This window comes from Vulpes vulpes, chromosome 13 (assembly GCF_048418805.1).
Source record: "Vulpes vulpes isolate BD-2025 chromosome 13, VulVul3, whole genome shotgun sequence".
Classification (NCBI taxonomy): Eukaryota; Metazoa; Chordata; class Mammalia; order Carnivora; family Canidae; genus Vulpes; species Vulpes vulpes.
The window spans coordinates 141,769,286-141,784,768 of record NC_132792.1 but is presented as its reverse complement, the minus strand read 5'-3'; the positions used below and the strand labels follow the sequence as shown (position 1 = coordinate 141,784,768).

The 15,483-nt window shown below is 40.3% G+C and overlaps 1 long non-coding RNA gene across 1 annotated transcript in view; it reads left to right on the top strand.

Annotated features, from left to right (window-relative positions):
• The first annotated feature begins 624 nt into the window (after positions 1-624).
• The window catches only part of LOC140595083 (uncharacterized), a 41,582-nt gene continuing 26,723 nt past the window's right edge, over positions 625-15,483 (top strand). Inside the window, exons 1-2 of the long non-coding RNA XR_011996470.1 lie at positions 625-722; positions 936-1,097. This is a non-coding gene — a long non-coding RNA (uncharacterized lncRNA). The remainder of the gene's footprint in view (positions 723-935; positions 1,098-15,483) is intronic.

The window sequence follows — 15,483 nt, the reverse complement described above, 5'->3', positions numbered from 1 at the left end:
AATAAAAAGACTGAATGTGAAGAAAGTGTATCCATTCCTACTGTGATGATAAGGAAAATTATCTATTTTAAACTTTATGATGCTTTTTAAACCTAGGACATAGGCTTATCAGGAATGTCTAGTACATCCTAGGACATAGGTTCAGCAGGAATTTCTAGTCAAGCTTTTTGTAAATTATCTCTTTATCGAGTTAAGTCAGAATTTTTAAATGACTTATCTGGTATGAGTTACAAGCCTGAGGTCTTAGCTTAGCAGTATTTCAACATAAAGTGATGAGAAGGACCTTCCTCAGTTGTTAACTACTGGCATCCCATAGGTTGAGAAAGGTTATCACTTGACACAGCTATCAGGCTCCTGGGGATGGGGTGAGAGGGGGTGAGGGACTGGGCAAGATGGTGGATATGCAGGAATGAATGGCCCAGCTCCCTAGGAACTAGACTAAATCTCCTGCAGCCTTATTTAGTAAGAATTTTATGGCTGACTGACTTGCAAAATCTGTTTTCCGTGGTCTGTCGGTGTTAATCATCAACAGGTATTACTGGGCAGCTGGCCCTGATAAGAGTGTTCCAGAGAGAACCAAGACACAATAGTCCTGGGAATTTGGCAACTATGACGATACGAGGGATAGAAACTCATTTATGGTTGTGATGTGCATTCTTTAGTCCACGATGATTAAGGTTGAGGGGATTTATGTATAAAGTCATGAAGAAGTATATACCATGGTGAGCTGTCCCAAGGGAAGAGGTTCTTTGCTTTTGTTCCCACCTGAAGACTGCATTTTTATTTCCTCTTCCTGGACTATGCATGCTTGCTTTAGGCCTTAGCTAAATGTTACCTCCTTAGAGAGGCCTTCCTTGATAACTCACTTGAAACTAATTTCCCCTATACCCACTTCACTGTCTTTCTCACATTATCCTGTCTGATTTCCTTCATAGCACTCATCGTCATCTGTAGTCGAGTATTTGCTTATTGCCTATGTCCCATGCTGGCAATAGGCACCCTGAAAGAAGAAGTATTGCCTACCTTGCCTACTGTGGTATTCCAGTGCTCAAAAAGTGTTTGCTGAATGACTGAATGGAGTAAACATGGCTGACTTGGTGAGTCCTAGAATCAAATCAGAAGTGCAGGAGACATTTTGACACTAAAAGTTAGTTTTCATGTTTGTTAGAGATATTATTTAAAAAATCTACAGGCTTTCAACCTAGATAGCATTTCTTGGTTCACAAGGGCATGATATATTTGGTTTTTTTTAATATAATTTTAGTTTTGTTTATTTCTCCTTACATTTCTATTACTGTTTGCTTTCTATATTTTATTTAGTTTTTATTTTATTATTTTATTTTTTGGGGGGGCATGATATATTTGTGAGTGATCTATTAAAGTTGATTAAAAGGCAGTAAGGATTGTAGTTTGTGGCTGTAGATGTCTTTTACAAAATAACTCGTTTTTTCCTGTCAGAAAGCAAAATATTGTACAGAATTGTTTGCAGTCTGATCCAGAATAGTGGTTTGTTTTGTTCTGTTTTCTGTATCACATATTCATTGTTGACCTCAGAGAGAGGGCATGCCTCTCAGCTAGACAGCTAGACATGGGATAAGGCAGGGAGAGACTTTGGGATATGACATGGAGCCATTTCTCTTACATCTGGGAATCTACCCAGTTGTGGTGACACCGTGGGGCTCTGATCAAGCAATATTTATTTGACATTAGAAAGTGTAGAGAAGAAGGAGGAGAAGGAAGAAGTGGAGGAGGAGAGGCAGAAGGGAGAGAGGGAGAGGGAGAAGGAAACAGGTAGTGATTTTGGAAGGATTTATTTCACCTGAATGTACACCTTTTTTAAATTATTATTTTTAAAGGTTTAACTGATTAATTTATTTGAGAGAGAGAGAGGGAGTGGGGGAGAAGCAGAGGGAAAGCAGACTCTGCACTGAGCATGGAGCCCCACGTGGGGCTTGGTCTCAAGACCAGAGCCTAAACCAAGAGTTGGATGCTCAACCAACTGAGCCCCCACCTGAACATACACCTTGTATTAAACCAAAAATAGATGCCATGTGGCTTGAGGGTATGGGTGACGAATTGTGGGAAATTTAGCAAATGTTGACTGCTAGAACCACACACTGTCCAAGTTAGAATCCTGACTCTACCTTTTATGACTTCTGAGCCTCAGTTTCCCCTGCTGTAAAATGGGGATAGTAGTAGGAGGTACCTCCTAATTTTGTTGTGAATATTAATTGAGTTAATACATTTGAAGTGCTGAGGCTGGGATGGGGCCTGGCACATCAATGTTAGTTTTGGGTTTTTAAAGTAGAAGTAATTATGGGTATGGTCACTGGATGTGGAGGAGTCAAGTGTTCAGTGCCACAGGTAAGGGCACTAGGGAAAAGAGTTAAGGAAAAGGCAGGATAGGACCAATTGTATTGTTCGGGAAGCCTGAAGGAGGCTAACAGAAGAGGCTGATGAAAGGTCAGTTTCAGACTGTGGAACTGCAGCCTTGGGTTTGGGGGATTCAGAAGCCTTTGGGCATGAGATTCTCATGGACCCAGGAAAGCCACATGGATCTGAGTCCTGGGAAGTGGGATAGTAGAATGCCTATTTGGCAATACACGGTGGTTTATTAGAGCTTATCTAAAGCGCTCTTCCTCTCAAGCAGCTATGTGCTTCCCTGTTTGGGAGACCATGTTGGAACTTGAGACTTGGGAGTTAACAGCCCTGAGCCATGAGATCAGATAGGCATCGAACACTTGGATGCAGATAAAACACACCTTCTGGCAGTATGTGGATTATTTGCCTCGAAGCCAGATGAATTTATGAGCAGCATTATAAATTACAGGGCAGGAAACTCTTTAGAAATTTTCTAATGAGCATGGAGTACTAAATGGAAAATACTACTACGGTAATTATAATTGCTCTTTTAAGGAGTCTAAATGCCATCCATACTGTTTTTATTTAGCAAATTGGGTTACAATTTCATTTTCCTGAATTCAAAACAGTTCAGGTGTAATGCTGCTCTGTTTCCTGATCCTGCTTTCCCTCATGTCTAAGTTTCTTAACTGCAGATTTTCTTCCTCTAGAGGCTTTCAGAGACTAGGGAAGCACTGCTATGCTCTTATGGAGGTGGATCTTCAGTGGGGAAGCTGAGAGCTTCTCAGCAGACATTTCAGTTGGGTCTTAAGAAAGGAAAGCATGTATCGAATAATAACTTGCTGCTTGACACCAAAGCCTATCAGGAACTTTATGCATATCTCAGTTTTCCCTCCACACGAATGCTATATATTTGGGGGAATTATTCCCATTTTATAGGAGAAACTGGAGGTCATAGATACTAAGTGACTTAATAAGGTGATACTGTTAGTGTTTAAGTCAGAAATGTTGATTCCATAATTCTTGTTCTTCCTTCTACACCATCTTCCTTCAAGTATTACTCCAACTGATGGGTATGATGAAAGGTCGGGTGGAGATTTGTGGTGGGACAGGAAGAAAGGGGAGACGTGGAAAGAGCATCTGACACAGAAGGAACAATTTGATAAAAAGAAGTAGATAAACTCATCCATTCACAAATCCAAGTGAGCTCTTAGGTGCAAAACACTATATAAAAGTTAGATGATTCATGAGTTAGATACTAGTTGGGGAGTGTTGACTCTCTGGCTAGGGGATGGCCCATGAAAGAACAGCAGCTTGTCTGGTTAAGTGTGGTCTGGGAAGGTAGGTGAGAAGGTCCGCTTTGAGGGCCTTGGGAGTGCAGAGAGCTCTAGCTGTGTCTTAGGTTGCTTTTGGGATTGATTTGGTCTCTCTTGCTTTTTTAATCAAAGGCGACCGGGAGACACACAAGCTTTTCTGGGGTTGTTTCAGCAAGTTTGAACCTGCTACACTCAAACTGAGGTTTATCTGGAGAGATAGGTGGAGTACCTGGAGATGGTGAAGTTTGTGCTTTGCTCTCTCTCTGATTTTAAATTTCTGGGTGTTATGACCAATGAATGAGTCAATCACTATGTTTCTGATAGAAAAATAAGTGGTTTTAAGATGTGTTTTTTCAGTAAGCAATTAAAGAATGATTGCAGTGATCTCACAGACTTTGTTGTTAGCACTACTGCTGTCCCTTTTAGCTGTCTAACATTTACCAGTATGATGAATATTCTTTGATGCTTCACTTGAACCCAGTATTCTCTCCTCTCACTTTTATTTATAGCCCTTATCACCTGTTAGCAAAATTCTCTGTTTTACACATTTATCTCTACCACTTGATTGTTAGTCCTGGATGGCAGGGAGAGTTTAATTGCCTCTGCTCTAGCTCAGTGCTTGAATCATAGTAGGCGCTTAGAAGTGTTTATTGAGTTAATAAAAAAAAAATTAACTCTTAGAGGCAGTGTATTAATAATAGTGAGTAGTTCAGGACAACCCAAGTCTGCTTTAAGTGCTAAGTGGCAAAATATGTACCTGGTTATATCAGGCAGATACTAATTACTACCTGCTGCCCCTTGACCCTGCTAGACTGTCCTCAGATGTGGAAATGCACTTGTGGCTTATCACTTCATCGGTACTAGTAGGCTGATATGATAGCATCCTTGTTACTTTTACTGGAATTTTCCATTTAATGAAAAGACAGCTCTGAGCCTTGGAGTGGATATTTTCACTCCTGGGCATCTCACACAGGGAACCAGAGCCTGTTTTGAACTATGTGCCTCCACGACTTTGTAAACCAGTGAACTGAATAAATGCACAAAGTCCTCTGATGTTGCCTCTAGGAAAATACTCTTTCTCAAAGTTCAAACTTGATTTTTTTTTGTTGCTGTTGTTGTTCTCAAAAATCTTATTTAAGGGAGTCAGCTAGATGTATCCTTTCATCATGACTAGACATTTTACTTTCAGTTTCTGGCCACCAATCTTTTGGAAATTCACTGCCACAGGCCTCAAGTATGTCTCTCTCTTCATGTGGTAATTGAAGAGACTCCTCTTTTTCTCTGTGGAAATTTCAGAGGTCCTAAAGATTGAGGTGTCAGCAGCATCTCAGCAAAGAGGGTGAATTTCTGACTGAAAGCCTAAATTATTCTTGTTGTAAAAATGCTGACCTGACTATTTGAACCCCTAAATCCAAATTGATCATGTTTATAGAACAGAAGCCACCTAGGGAATTTCTCATCAGAGCAGATCCCTACCTTAGATCCACTGGAAGTGACACCAAGAAAATTTAGTGTTTTCCATTTCTTCCTTGAAAGCAGTCAGGAACCCTGATGACAGGGTAGTTTGGGTAGTAATTATGTTCTTTTTTGCTCATTTAAGCCATGTAACTACACAATTAATAAACAGCAAGCATTGCTCTGGTAAAGTACTGTACTAGGAAGAAAGACGCAGACAATTGGATGCTCTTCTTAAGCAACTTCTTACAATGTAGTTGAGGAGAAAGGACATTTGAAACAGTACAGATACCACAAGCATGGATAAGGGACTTAGGTGACAACTCTTTGAAAGATGAGGGGCACCTGGGTGGCTCAGTGGTTGACTGTCTGCCTTAGGCTCAGGGCATGATCCCGGGGTCCTGGGATCAAGTCTTGCATCAGGCTCCAGTAGGGAGTCTGCTTCTCCCTCTGCCTATGTCTCTGCCTGTTTGTGTCCCTCATGAATAAATGAATAAAATCTTAAGAAAGAAAAGAAAGAAAGATGAAAAGAATGGACACGAAGAAAGGCAAGTGTTGTAATGAGCACTGGGTATTATATATAAGACTGATGAATCACTGACCTCTACCTCTGAAACTAATAATACATTATATGTTAATTAATTGAATTTAAATAAAAAAATAAAGAAAAATAAAAAGTAGGAAATATAGGGGAAAGCCATTTAAACTCTTTGTAGGAAAAGACTTAGTGTAAAAAAAAAAATTTAAGCCTTAATAAACTAAAGAGACACATAAAAAAAAATAGATGTCAGGAGCACCTGGGTGGCTCAGTAGTTGAGTGTCTGCCTTCGGCTCAGGTTGTGCCCCCCAGGTGCAGGGATCGAGTCCTGCATCAGGCTCCCTGCAAGCCTGCTTCTCCCTCTGCCTATGTCTCTGCCTCTCTCTGTGTCTGTCATGAATAAATAAATAAAAATTTTTTTTTAAAAAAAGTCAGATTTTAAGGCAAGACATGATAAGTTATCAAGTTGTGTCTTGAAGGAAGTATAGGACAAAGGACAAAGTAAGAAGGATATTCCCATGTGGCTTCTGGTGAGGAGATAGAAGAGTACAATGTGCCTGCTTAGAAAGTGGTCAGTTTGCCTGATTTATATAAAGCAAAGGTCCTATCCAGAAAGATTTCTTCTGAATTTTAACCCCCTGGCTCAGGGCCTTCACGCAGTAGTTACCTCTACTTTTGGACCATGTCCTTACCTGCCTTAACCTGCCTTTCCATCTGGCCAATCCTTGCTCCTGTTCATATTCCATCTTAGACCTTCATTTCTCTCACCAGCAGTCTTCTAACCACTTAGGTTAAGTGGTTTTCTTAAACTCTTAACCAATATGAACTTCCTTTATATTTCAAATGTCCTTTCTCCTCAATTGGATTGTTAAGTTCTAATGTTAGGCCATGTATCCCCAGAGTCCCAAATATATGTCTCTTTGTATTGGAATTGGCTGTTTACTTATTTTTGTTCCTGCAGAAACTCTCAACAGCCTAAAGATGGGACCAAGTATGTCTTCTTGTTTTTTTTTGTTTTTTTTTTTAGCTCTAGACTAAGCACAGTGTCTGATACCTGCTGAGCTCAGTAACTTGCTGGTGAGTGAATTAAGCAATGAGTGAATAGACTGGGTAGACTGAAGGTATAAATATCGCTAGGATACAGAGTGGAGGGCCTCTGCCTCTCTGGAAACTAGGGCAAAAATGTTAGGGGCCAGGGATTAGGGAGGCGTGCGATGGAAGAACAGGGAGAGAGATGATTAGAGGGTGAGAATGTGAGGAAAAAGAGAGAGGATATTACATCATACCCAGTGTCAACTCACTTACCTTCTTAACAGTTTCATTGAGACCACTGCTGATTTTATATCTGTCGTCTCCTGAGCATCAGCTATTTGGATGCTGATTTTGAATTAAATTGTATTTAATGTCTAATACTCAAAGCATATTCATACCTTGCTAATTCTTGTAGTAGAATTCCTTTCCCTTTCTTCCCCTCACCTGTGGATTCTCTTTCACTGGTTAACTCACTTAATGAATATTTGAAGACCTATTCTATGCAAAGTTCATAAAAACTTTAGTAACTGCATATGTCTTATGAAACATCTCATTGGTTTTTCTAGCCGGGTATAAGCATGTAGATGGGAAGTCTTAGCTGTTGTGAATAGTTTAGTCACGGTAATTTGTGGAAGGCCCTTTAAATTTTTTATACTATGTTACAGGGTGATTAAAAAAAAAACAAAACTTGGTTAAATTCTACCCTCCCCACCTCCTTTACCTATTACCAGGAAGTAAATGGCTGAGAATTCAAAGTATCAAAGATTGCTTTCACATTGTGTTAATCTCTAACAATTAAAAAAAGATTTTATTTAGGTACTTGAGATAGAATGTGAGAGAGAACAAGCGAGCGAGTGAGTGAGATCTGAGAGCCTGAGCAGGGGAAGGGGAGAGGGAGAGGGAGAAGCCAACTCTCCACTAGGCGGGGAGCCCCATGAGGTTTCAGTCCCAGATCTCTGGGATCCTGACCTGAACCAAGGCAACCGCTTAACCCACTAAGCCACCCAGTTGCCCCCTGATCTCTACCAATTTTTAAATAGGAAGAAGAAAGGCAAGGTGGAAAAAGGAAATTTCCTCCCTCTCATTATTTTCCAGCTGTATTAGGGACAAACAAAAAGTTTGTTTACAAACTCTTACATTTAAGCCACTGCAGGTGCTTCCCCCGGCATTGAATGATGCGCAGTGAGTGCGTGGGAGCTGTGGCCCGAGGCCTCCCTGGTCCCTGGTCCCAGCTCCTACCAGGAGGACCATCCACTCACCCTCGGTGGCCAGGGTGACGTCTGAGTTTGCTTTTCCTCCTCTCACTGCGTCACCTCGGTAACTGATGCTAACTGATAGAGTAGTAACAGATGTTGTTCTAGGAACGGTGGTATTTCCAGGACATAGGAAGTCACTGAATCGGGTTAGTGACTACTGGATGATGGCCAGTGTTTCAGATTATCAGGCAAATCAGGTTGGCATAATTCAAAACAGTGGGTTACCTGTTAAGTATGAATGAGAACACTGATGGAAAGACACCTTGGGAGAGATGTTTAAAATGATTCTGACATGTTTAATATACTTCCTGTGGTTGTTCCTGATCTGGCCCTTTCATTCTCTTTTGGAAATTCTGCCTTCATTAGGTCTCAGATAAAGAGCTTCTGCTGAGAACTCTTTCCTGACTCTCTTGTATATATGTCCACTGCTGCTTCTGCTTCCATCTGTTCTAAATACATTGCATTGTTCCCTCCAGACTTGCCCTCTTTCCACCCTTCCTTTCCTCCTCCAAGCTCCTTTTTTCATAAATCAATAAAGCATAGATGTACTATCTCTCCACATATAATATGAAGGTACATTAATCTAGTTTTCTTCTTTTCACCCCTTTTGGAACTAACCATCTAATGGCCAAGTAAAATGGCCTCTGTATTTTCTCATTCTATTTGACCACTTGATGGGAGTCCCTTGGTCTCAAGTTGACCTTCCAATCTAATCTGCTTTCTTGGTTCTTTAATTAACTCTAATTATACTTTTTTTGTTGTTGTTTATTTGTTTCCTTCATTTCCCCTCTTCTTTTGTCCACCCTTTGAATGCTTTATCAGCTAGAATGGGTTTTGGCTATAGTATAGGAAATCTTCTAATAGTGCTTAATAGATTGGAATTTATTCACATCAAGTTGATAAGAGGTCCTCTTGCAGTTCTTTTTCACCTAGCAAGGACATGGCTTAATTTTTTTTAACCCCTTCCCTCCCCCAATATAATGTATGTAAAGAAACACCCATAAAGTATAAACATGCAGGTTACTGAATTAGAGAGTGAGGAGGGGCAGTTAGATGCTAGTGGAGGAATTCCTCTACCTCTTGGGGAGGCAGGGGATGGAAGCAGAGGCTTGGTCTTGACTGTATTTGGAGATCTTTTAGTTGGTTACCCACGATTAAGTAACATGAGTGGTAATTTAAGATCAGAAATTTGGACAGATGGTCACGGAGAACTTCTCTCAGAAGGTGACATTTGAAGAGAAACCTGAGTCTTGAGAAAGAGTCCATCATTGTGGGGAAGGACATTCCAGTGAGGGAAGAGCATGTACAAGTGAAGACACATTTGAAGATATTAAGAAACCACAAGATAGCTATTGAGGCTGGAGTTCAATGGGCAGGAGGGAAGTGGGACACAATGCAAAATGGGGAAGGCAGATTGGAGGCAGGGCTCATTAGGGCTGGTGACTCACAGTAGGGAGTCAGTGGATCTCAGTATAACGGAAGGAATGCTAAGTTAGGTAGTATACTGATTTGTTGCATGTTTGAAAGGGATTACTCTATTGGATTGTGGCAGAGTGGCAGCAGGGAGACTAGTGGAGGCCTCTGGGAGAGATACCAGTGGCTGAATCATGGTGGAGAAATGAAGGAACTAAATGTAGAAGAGAAGTTGACTATGTTATTGTGGCTTGAACAATCAAGTGGATGCCGGTATTGTCCACTGAGACAGGAAGGGTAAGGGTAGGAATAATTTGGCATAAAGGGAAGAGAGGGCAGCTGTGGAGAACAAGTTTTGGTTTGTCCATGTCAAGTGTGAGAAGCCTGTTAGATATTTCAAAGAAACATTCAGATACCTCTCATGAATTGAGAGGAGTGGGTTCTTTATTGACTGTGAGCAAATCTTTCTATCTCTGGGCCCTATTACATGGCCTGGTACATGGTAAGTACTCAATACATATTTGATGAATGAATTTATTCAACAAATATTTACGGAGGTCTCTTTTTTAGATGATGGTATTTATTTTTTAATTTTTAATTTAAATTCAATAGAGTGTATTATTAGTTTCAGGGGTAGAATTTAATGATTCATCAGATGCATATAACACCCAGTGCTCATTATACCCCATGGCCTCCTTAATGCCCATCACCCAGTTACCCCATCCCCCACCTACCTCCCCTACAGCAACCTCAGTTTGTTTCTTATAGTTAAGATTCTCTTATAGTTTGCCTCTCTCTCTCTTATTTTAATTTTTCTTTTGGGGAGGGAGGTCTTACTCTATGCCAGGTACTGTTCTAGGAGCTGAGGGCACAGCTGTGAACAAGACAGACAAAAATTCCTGTTTTCCTAGAATTTAAAATACATGCATGTATGAATGAAATGTGTATCCATAACTAGATATTTAATAAAGCATTTATTTTATTTTTTTTCTACATCTTAAAAAATCTTTAAAAGTATTAATTAAAAATGGAACTCTCCAATGGGATTAATTATAAGAATAGTGTCTAAAGAGACTTCATTATAATAACCCATTTTTCTTTTTCCTTTTTCTTTTACTTGATTTTCATTATATCTATAGAGAGCCTGAGACTCGTGTATCAGTTGGTGGTACAATAATTGTGGTAGATGGATGTTGTTTATAGATGCTTTGGAGTCGATTTCTAATTTTCTCTTGAAAAATGTTATTTACAGGCACACTGTTTTCACTAACAGGTGTGAAATAGCTCTATGCCACATGGAGAAGGAGCAAAATGTCACTTCTAAGGTTTGTGATAAAATTTCCTTCCTCAGGTGGAGTGAGAGGCCCTTCTCGGTGATGTAACACTCCGCACTGCCAAGGCTGAGAAGCCGAAGGGAAAATCCGTGTGCTTTAGTGGGGAGTGCTTGTGGTCTCACCATTCTGCTAAAGATAGTTCCGAGGAGTTTTGTGTTAGTTAATGTTCTGTAAGTGTAATTAGTGTCTTTTGAGCTTTCGGGAGTTTGTAGCTTGGAATAACCAGCATGAGTCTGTTTTTCCCAGAGAGTTACCTATTAAATAATACAAATAATTAGTTTCACTGAATCATGCTTGTGCATTTGAATTCTTATGTATTAAATATTAACGTTAATACCCAGAACAGATGATTCACTTTCTATACCGAGCCCTGCCAGTCATGATGCTGAAAATGTATTTTCTGGGGCACCTGGGTGGCTCAGTCGGTCAAGTGTTTGACTTTTGATTTCAGCTCAGGGCATGACCTCAGGGTCATGAGATTGAGCCCAGTGATGGGCTCTGCAACAATAACAAAAGTGTTTTCTTCTGACCCAGGCTATTATTAACAACAAAAAAGAAGCTAAGGAGCAGGTCAGTCATCTTTTGTCTCATCAACAGGGTGGATATTTTTCAGAAAGTTTGTTTTCAATTGGTATTTTCATTTTTGATTACCTTAATCAGGGAAAAGACAGCCTTTCTAAATGAAACACCCCCACCCAATCTTACCAGAATTAGGAAAGGGAAATACTTTAAAATTTAAAAGGTCAGAGCTTAAAAAAGAAGGTAGTTAAAATGCTAACGTATTAAAGGATGTGTTCATTAATCCACAATATGTACTTGCAAGAGAATTTGTAGGTACCGACTTGGGAAAGCCTAAGAAGAAGTTTCACAAATGTACATTTTATGGTTTAATACGTGCTCTCTGCTCCCTCCCCCTTCAGTGGATCCCCACTTGGATCTTTTGATTACATGTACCAACTTCTTTAGACTAAGACTGGGGAAGTGGCTTCAGAGACCTCATCATCTGTAAATAAGACTCTGCCAGTGCAGCGAGCATCCCTTTCCTTCTTCAAGGGACCACACAGTGGGAGAGGAAGGATGAGCTGTCAAAGGCGGTTTGGTTATGAAGGGCATGCAGTCCATGCTAAAGATTTTGACTCATTTTCTATAGCCAAGAGCAAATATTTGAAGGATTTTAGCAGAGGAGGACGAGAAGCAAATTCATCTTTTAGAAATCTGACTGGGGGTCATGGCAAGGAGGATGGTAGTTGGGCATGAATCTGGGAGCAGGAGGCCAGTATGGAAGTTACTGCAGGAGGTGACTCCCATCCCAGGTTCATGTTTAGTGTTCTCTGGACAGAGGCTTAAGTCTCTGCCCCTAGCAAATACTTTGGAGATAAAGAAGTCACAACAGTTGAGAGACAAAGCTAATTCATCATCTTCACTCTTTCCTGAAATCCTGATCCCATTTCTCTTCAAGGTTTGTAGAAAGAAAATCTTCGCTGGTATTGCCTTTCTCTCTATTTGTTCCAAGATCGGTTCTACCAATGCAAAGTTTAGTGCCTTTGTTTGTTTTAATAATCAGCAGAATTGGGAAATCTCACTTTGGGACATGGCCTGACCCTTTTTCATAACCTGTTCCTCCCAGCAAACTTGACTAGCTTATTAAAATAGGTAGGAAGAGGCTTTTCTGTGAGACTTCCTTTTTTATCTGAAGTGTAACAAAGGCAATGTGTTTCAAGAACTTGACTGTGCTCCCCTAGCAGGTGAAACCTGCCCTCATCTCCTGCAGCTGGTGGTGCAGGTTCCTTGGGGAGGGCATTGGGGGTCTTGGCCTGATGCCTAAGGGTGTTGAGTCTGAGGTCAGCTGGCTCTTTTCTTGGGATAGAAAAGAATTGGAATTTTGGGTATATGAAATTCTTAAGCATGTCCATATCACTGGGGATCTGTCTTCTTATTTTAGGAATAAGTCTAATTTCAGTGTGAGTGCATTGAGGGGTAGATGATATTTGAAACCAGATTTCCTCTCTAATTGATGCTTCAGGTTGGAAGGAAATTGGGCTGGGAACCTAGACAGCTAAGTTTTAAATATACACCGTTACTAATTTAAATACAAATTAAATAAAATTTTACAGCACATAATTTTTATTCTCATTTTTGCAGTTGATTTTATTTCTTTGATTTCTCTTTTGATTTTAATATAGAGACCTATCTCAGAAAATCTTCCCATCCACCTATCCATGTCCATCTGTTTTTCTCTTCCCACAATGTCGCTGGCTTGAATGTCCTCAAGGTTTTTTTTTGAGCCACTCTTTTAGAAAAATGGCTTGAGATTTCACCTCATACAAAACTTTGAAAAGAACTCCAGAGCTGTCTCACATCTCCGAGGGGATAGGATGCGGGTATGTTAGTGTGTCTACCTTGGTGGGTATGTAGCAGTCTACATTGGTGATTTATTTTTTTTTTAAATTTTTATTTATTTATGATAGTCACAGAGAGAGAGAGAGAGGCAGAGACACAGGCAGAGGGAGAAGCAGGCTCCATGCACTGGGAGCCTGACGTGGGATTCGATCCCGGGTCTCCCGGATCGCGCCCTGGGCCAAAGGCAGGCGCCAAACCGCTGCGCTACCCAGGGATCCCTACATTGGTGATTTAATGTAGACAGTTATGGACAGACGTTAGCCCCAGATCACCTGGGATTGAATCCTGATCTGCCGCTGCTTGTGTGATCTTGGTCAAGTTACTTCTCTGTTCTGTCTTAAAAATAGAATAATTATTGTATTTGCCTTTATAAGCTTGTTTTGAGGATTAAATGAGTTAATAACTTAAAGCCTTGTTTTGAGGATTGAGTTAATAAGTTAAAGCCTTAATACATGAAATACTTAGCATTGTGCCTGGCATTCAGTGAACATTATGTAGATGTTTATTATCTTTTCACAGCTCATTTTTCCATGATTCACTGGTTCCCACCCCCTATAGGCTGGCCTGCTTGTTGCTGCCATGCCCTGTTCTACATTGTTCTGCTCTGTACCACACACCAGCCTTCTTCTTTATTCTCCTGAAGGCATTACACGTATAAGGCTGTTGTGAGTAATAATAACTTCTAATAACAATAGCTAATATCTACTGTACCAGCACTGTTATAAGTACTTAGTATCTATCAGCTCATTTAATTGTCATACAGGCTCTATGAGAGAAATATGATCATTATCCTCATTTTACAGATGAAGAAACTGAGGTGCAGGTAGTTTCAACAACTCATCCAAGGTTACCCAGTTAGTAAAGAGTGAAGCTAGGTTTTCAAGCATTGTGTACTTACCATTCTCCTGGCCCTCGGTTAGGTGAAGAAGCATCTTTTTTTTTTTTTTCTTCCCATGAATGGTATCCCGAGAGTATTCTTCTCATCTGGACATCAAATTCTTTATCACTGCTATTCCTGCTAAAAGGGGTGGGGCACAGAAGGAGGGAGAAGGATTCTTAGTGTGTAATACAGGATAAGCCTAAGGAAATGTCTGGAGCAGACTGAGCCCCACCTGTGTGCCAGCATTGAGTGAGGCTCTCCACGTATGTTCTCTCAGGAATCCTCACAACCACACTTAATTACTATTATTGTCATTTTATAGGAGAAGAGGCCAAGTTTCAGGAAGGTAAGGACTTGACCTCAGGTTACACTGCTCCTGAGCTGTGAAGAAACTGTTTGAGACCAGGTCTATCTGGCCCCACCGTACTCTAGAGCATACTCTTTCTACTATACCAGCCTGCCTTCCTCAGAGTCAACCCTGAGCCTTTATACCCTCAAGCACTCCATGCTGTGAATTAGTTCAACAAATGGCTTTTCTTTTGGTAGATCTCTTCTCCTTTTTAATCTCTCTGATTTAGCTTTTCTTTTACGCTGCTTCAAATATATGAATAGACATGAGTGCTTATAATGTCAATGTTAGGTAGGAGTAGCTAATGGATTAAGAATTCTTTTTAAAATATTTAATCTCATCATTCCAAAGGACCATACATGTAGGATCGGTAAGTAGCACTAAACTTTGTTCATCTCAATAACACCCTTCTAGTATTATTAGATGTTAAAGTATAGCGTTTAACACCTCAGATGGGAAAAGTGTGTGTGTGTGTGTGTGTGTGTGTGTGTGTGTGGTGTGTTGCACATAGGTACCATGTCTCATGAAGTTTTCTGTGGAGTAGGACTATCAGAACCCTGTCAAGGACAACTCAAATCAGCTACCCCATTGAGCTGCAGTACTTGCTGTGCCAGATTATTTTGGCAATGTATTTTAAGGGTTTGTATCCTATAAGGACTTGTGGCACATAATGAAGATAGTCTCTAAGCTTAAGTTTTTTCATGGATGATCAGCTTAATTTCAAGGCAGTTATTGGATTCATGTTCACATCGTTGGTGATGGGATGTTTGGAGAACTCTGGATTGTCCGCCTTTAGGCCATACAGTTAACTTTTGGGTTTCCAGAACTTACTGGTTGGCAATGGTCAGCTTCCAGAAACTGATGGATTGTAGTCATTGCTTTTATGTTAATGTGCTCTAAAAGTGACTCTCTTTAAGCTTTCTGATTTCTATGTGGAAAAGAAAGTGTTAAGGCAAACTGCTGTATACAAATTACCACAGATTTCACGGCTTAAAACAATACCCATTCGTTATCTCACAGTTCTGTAGTTAGGAGTCTGAGTGCACTTGACTGGCTTCTGTGTTGCGTGGTCTCACAAGGCTAACATCAAGGTGTCCTGGGAGATTGTACATGGAAAATATTTTCACCTCTCTAAGCTAGAGATTATAC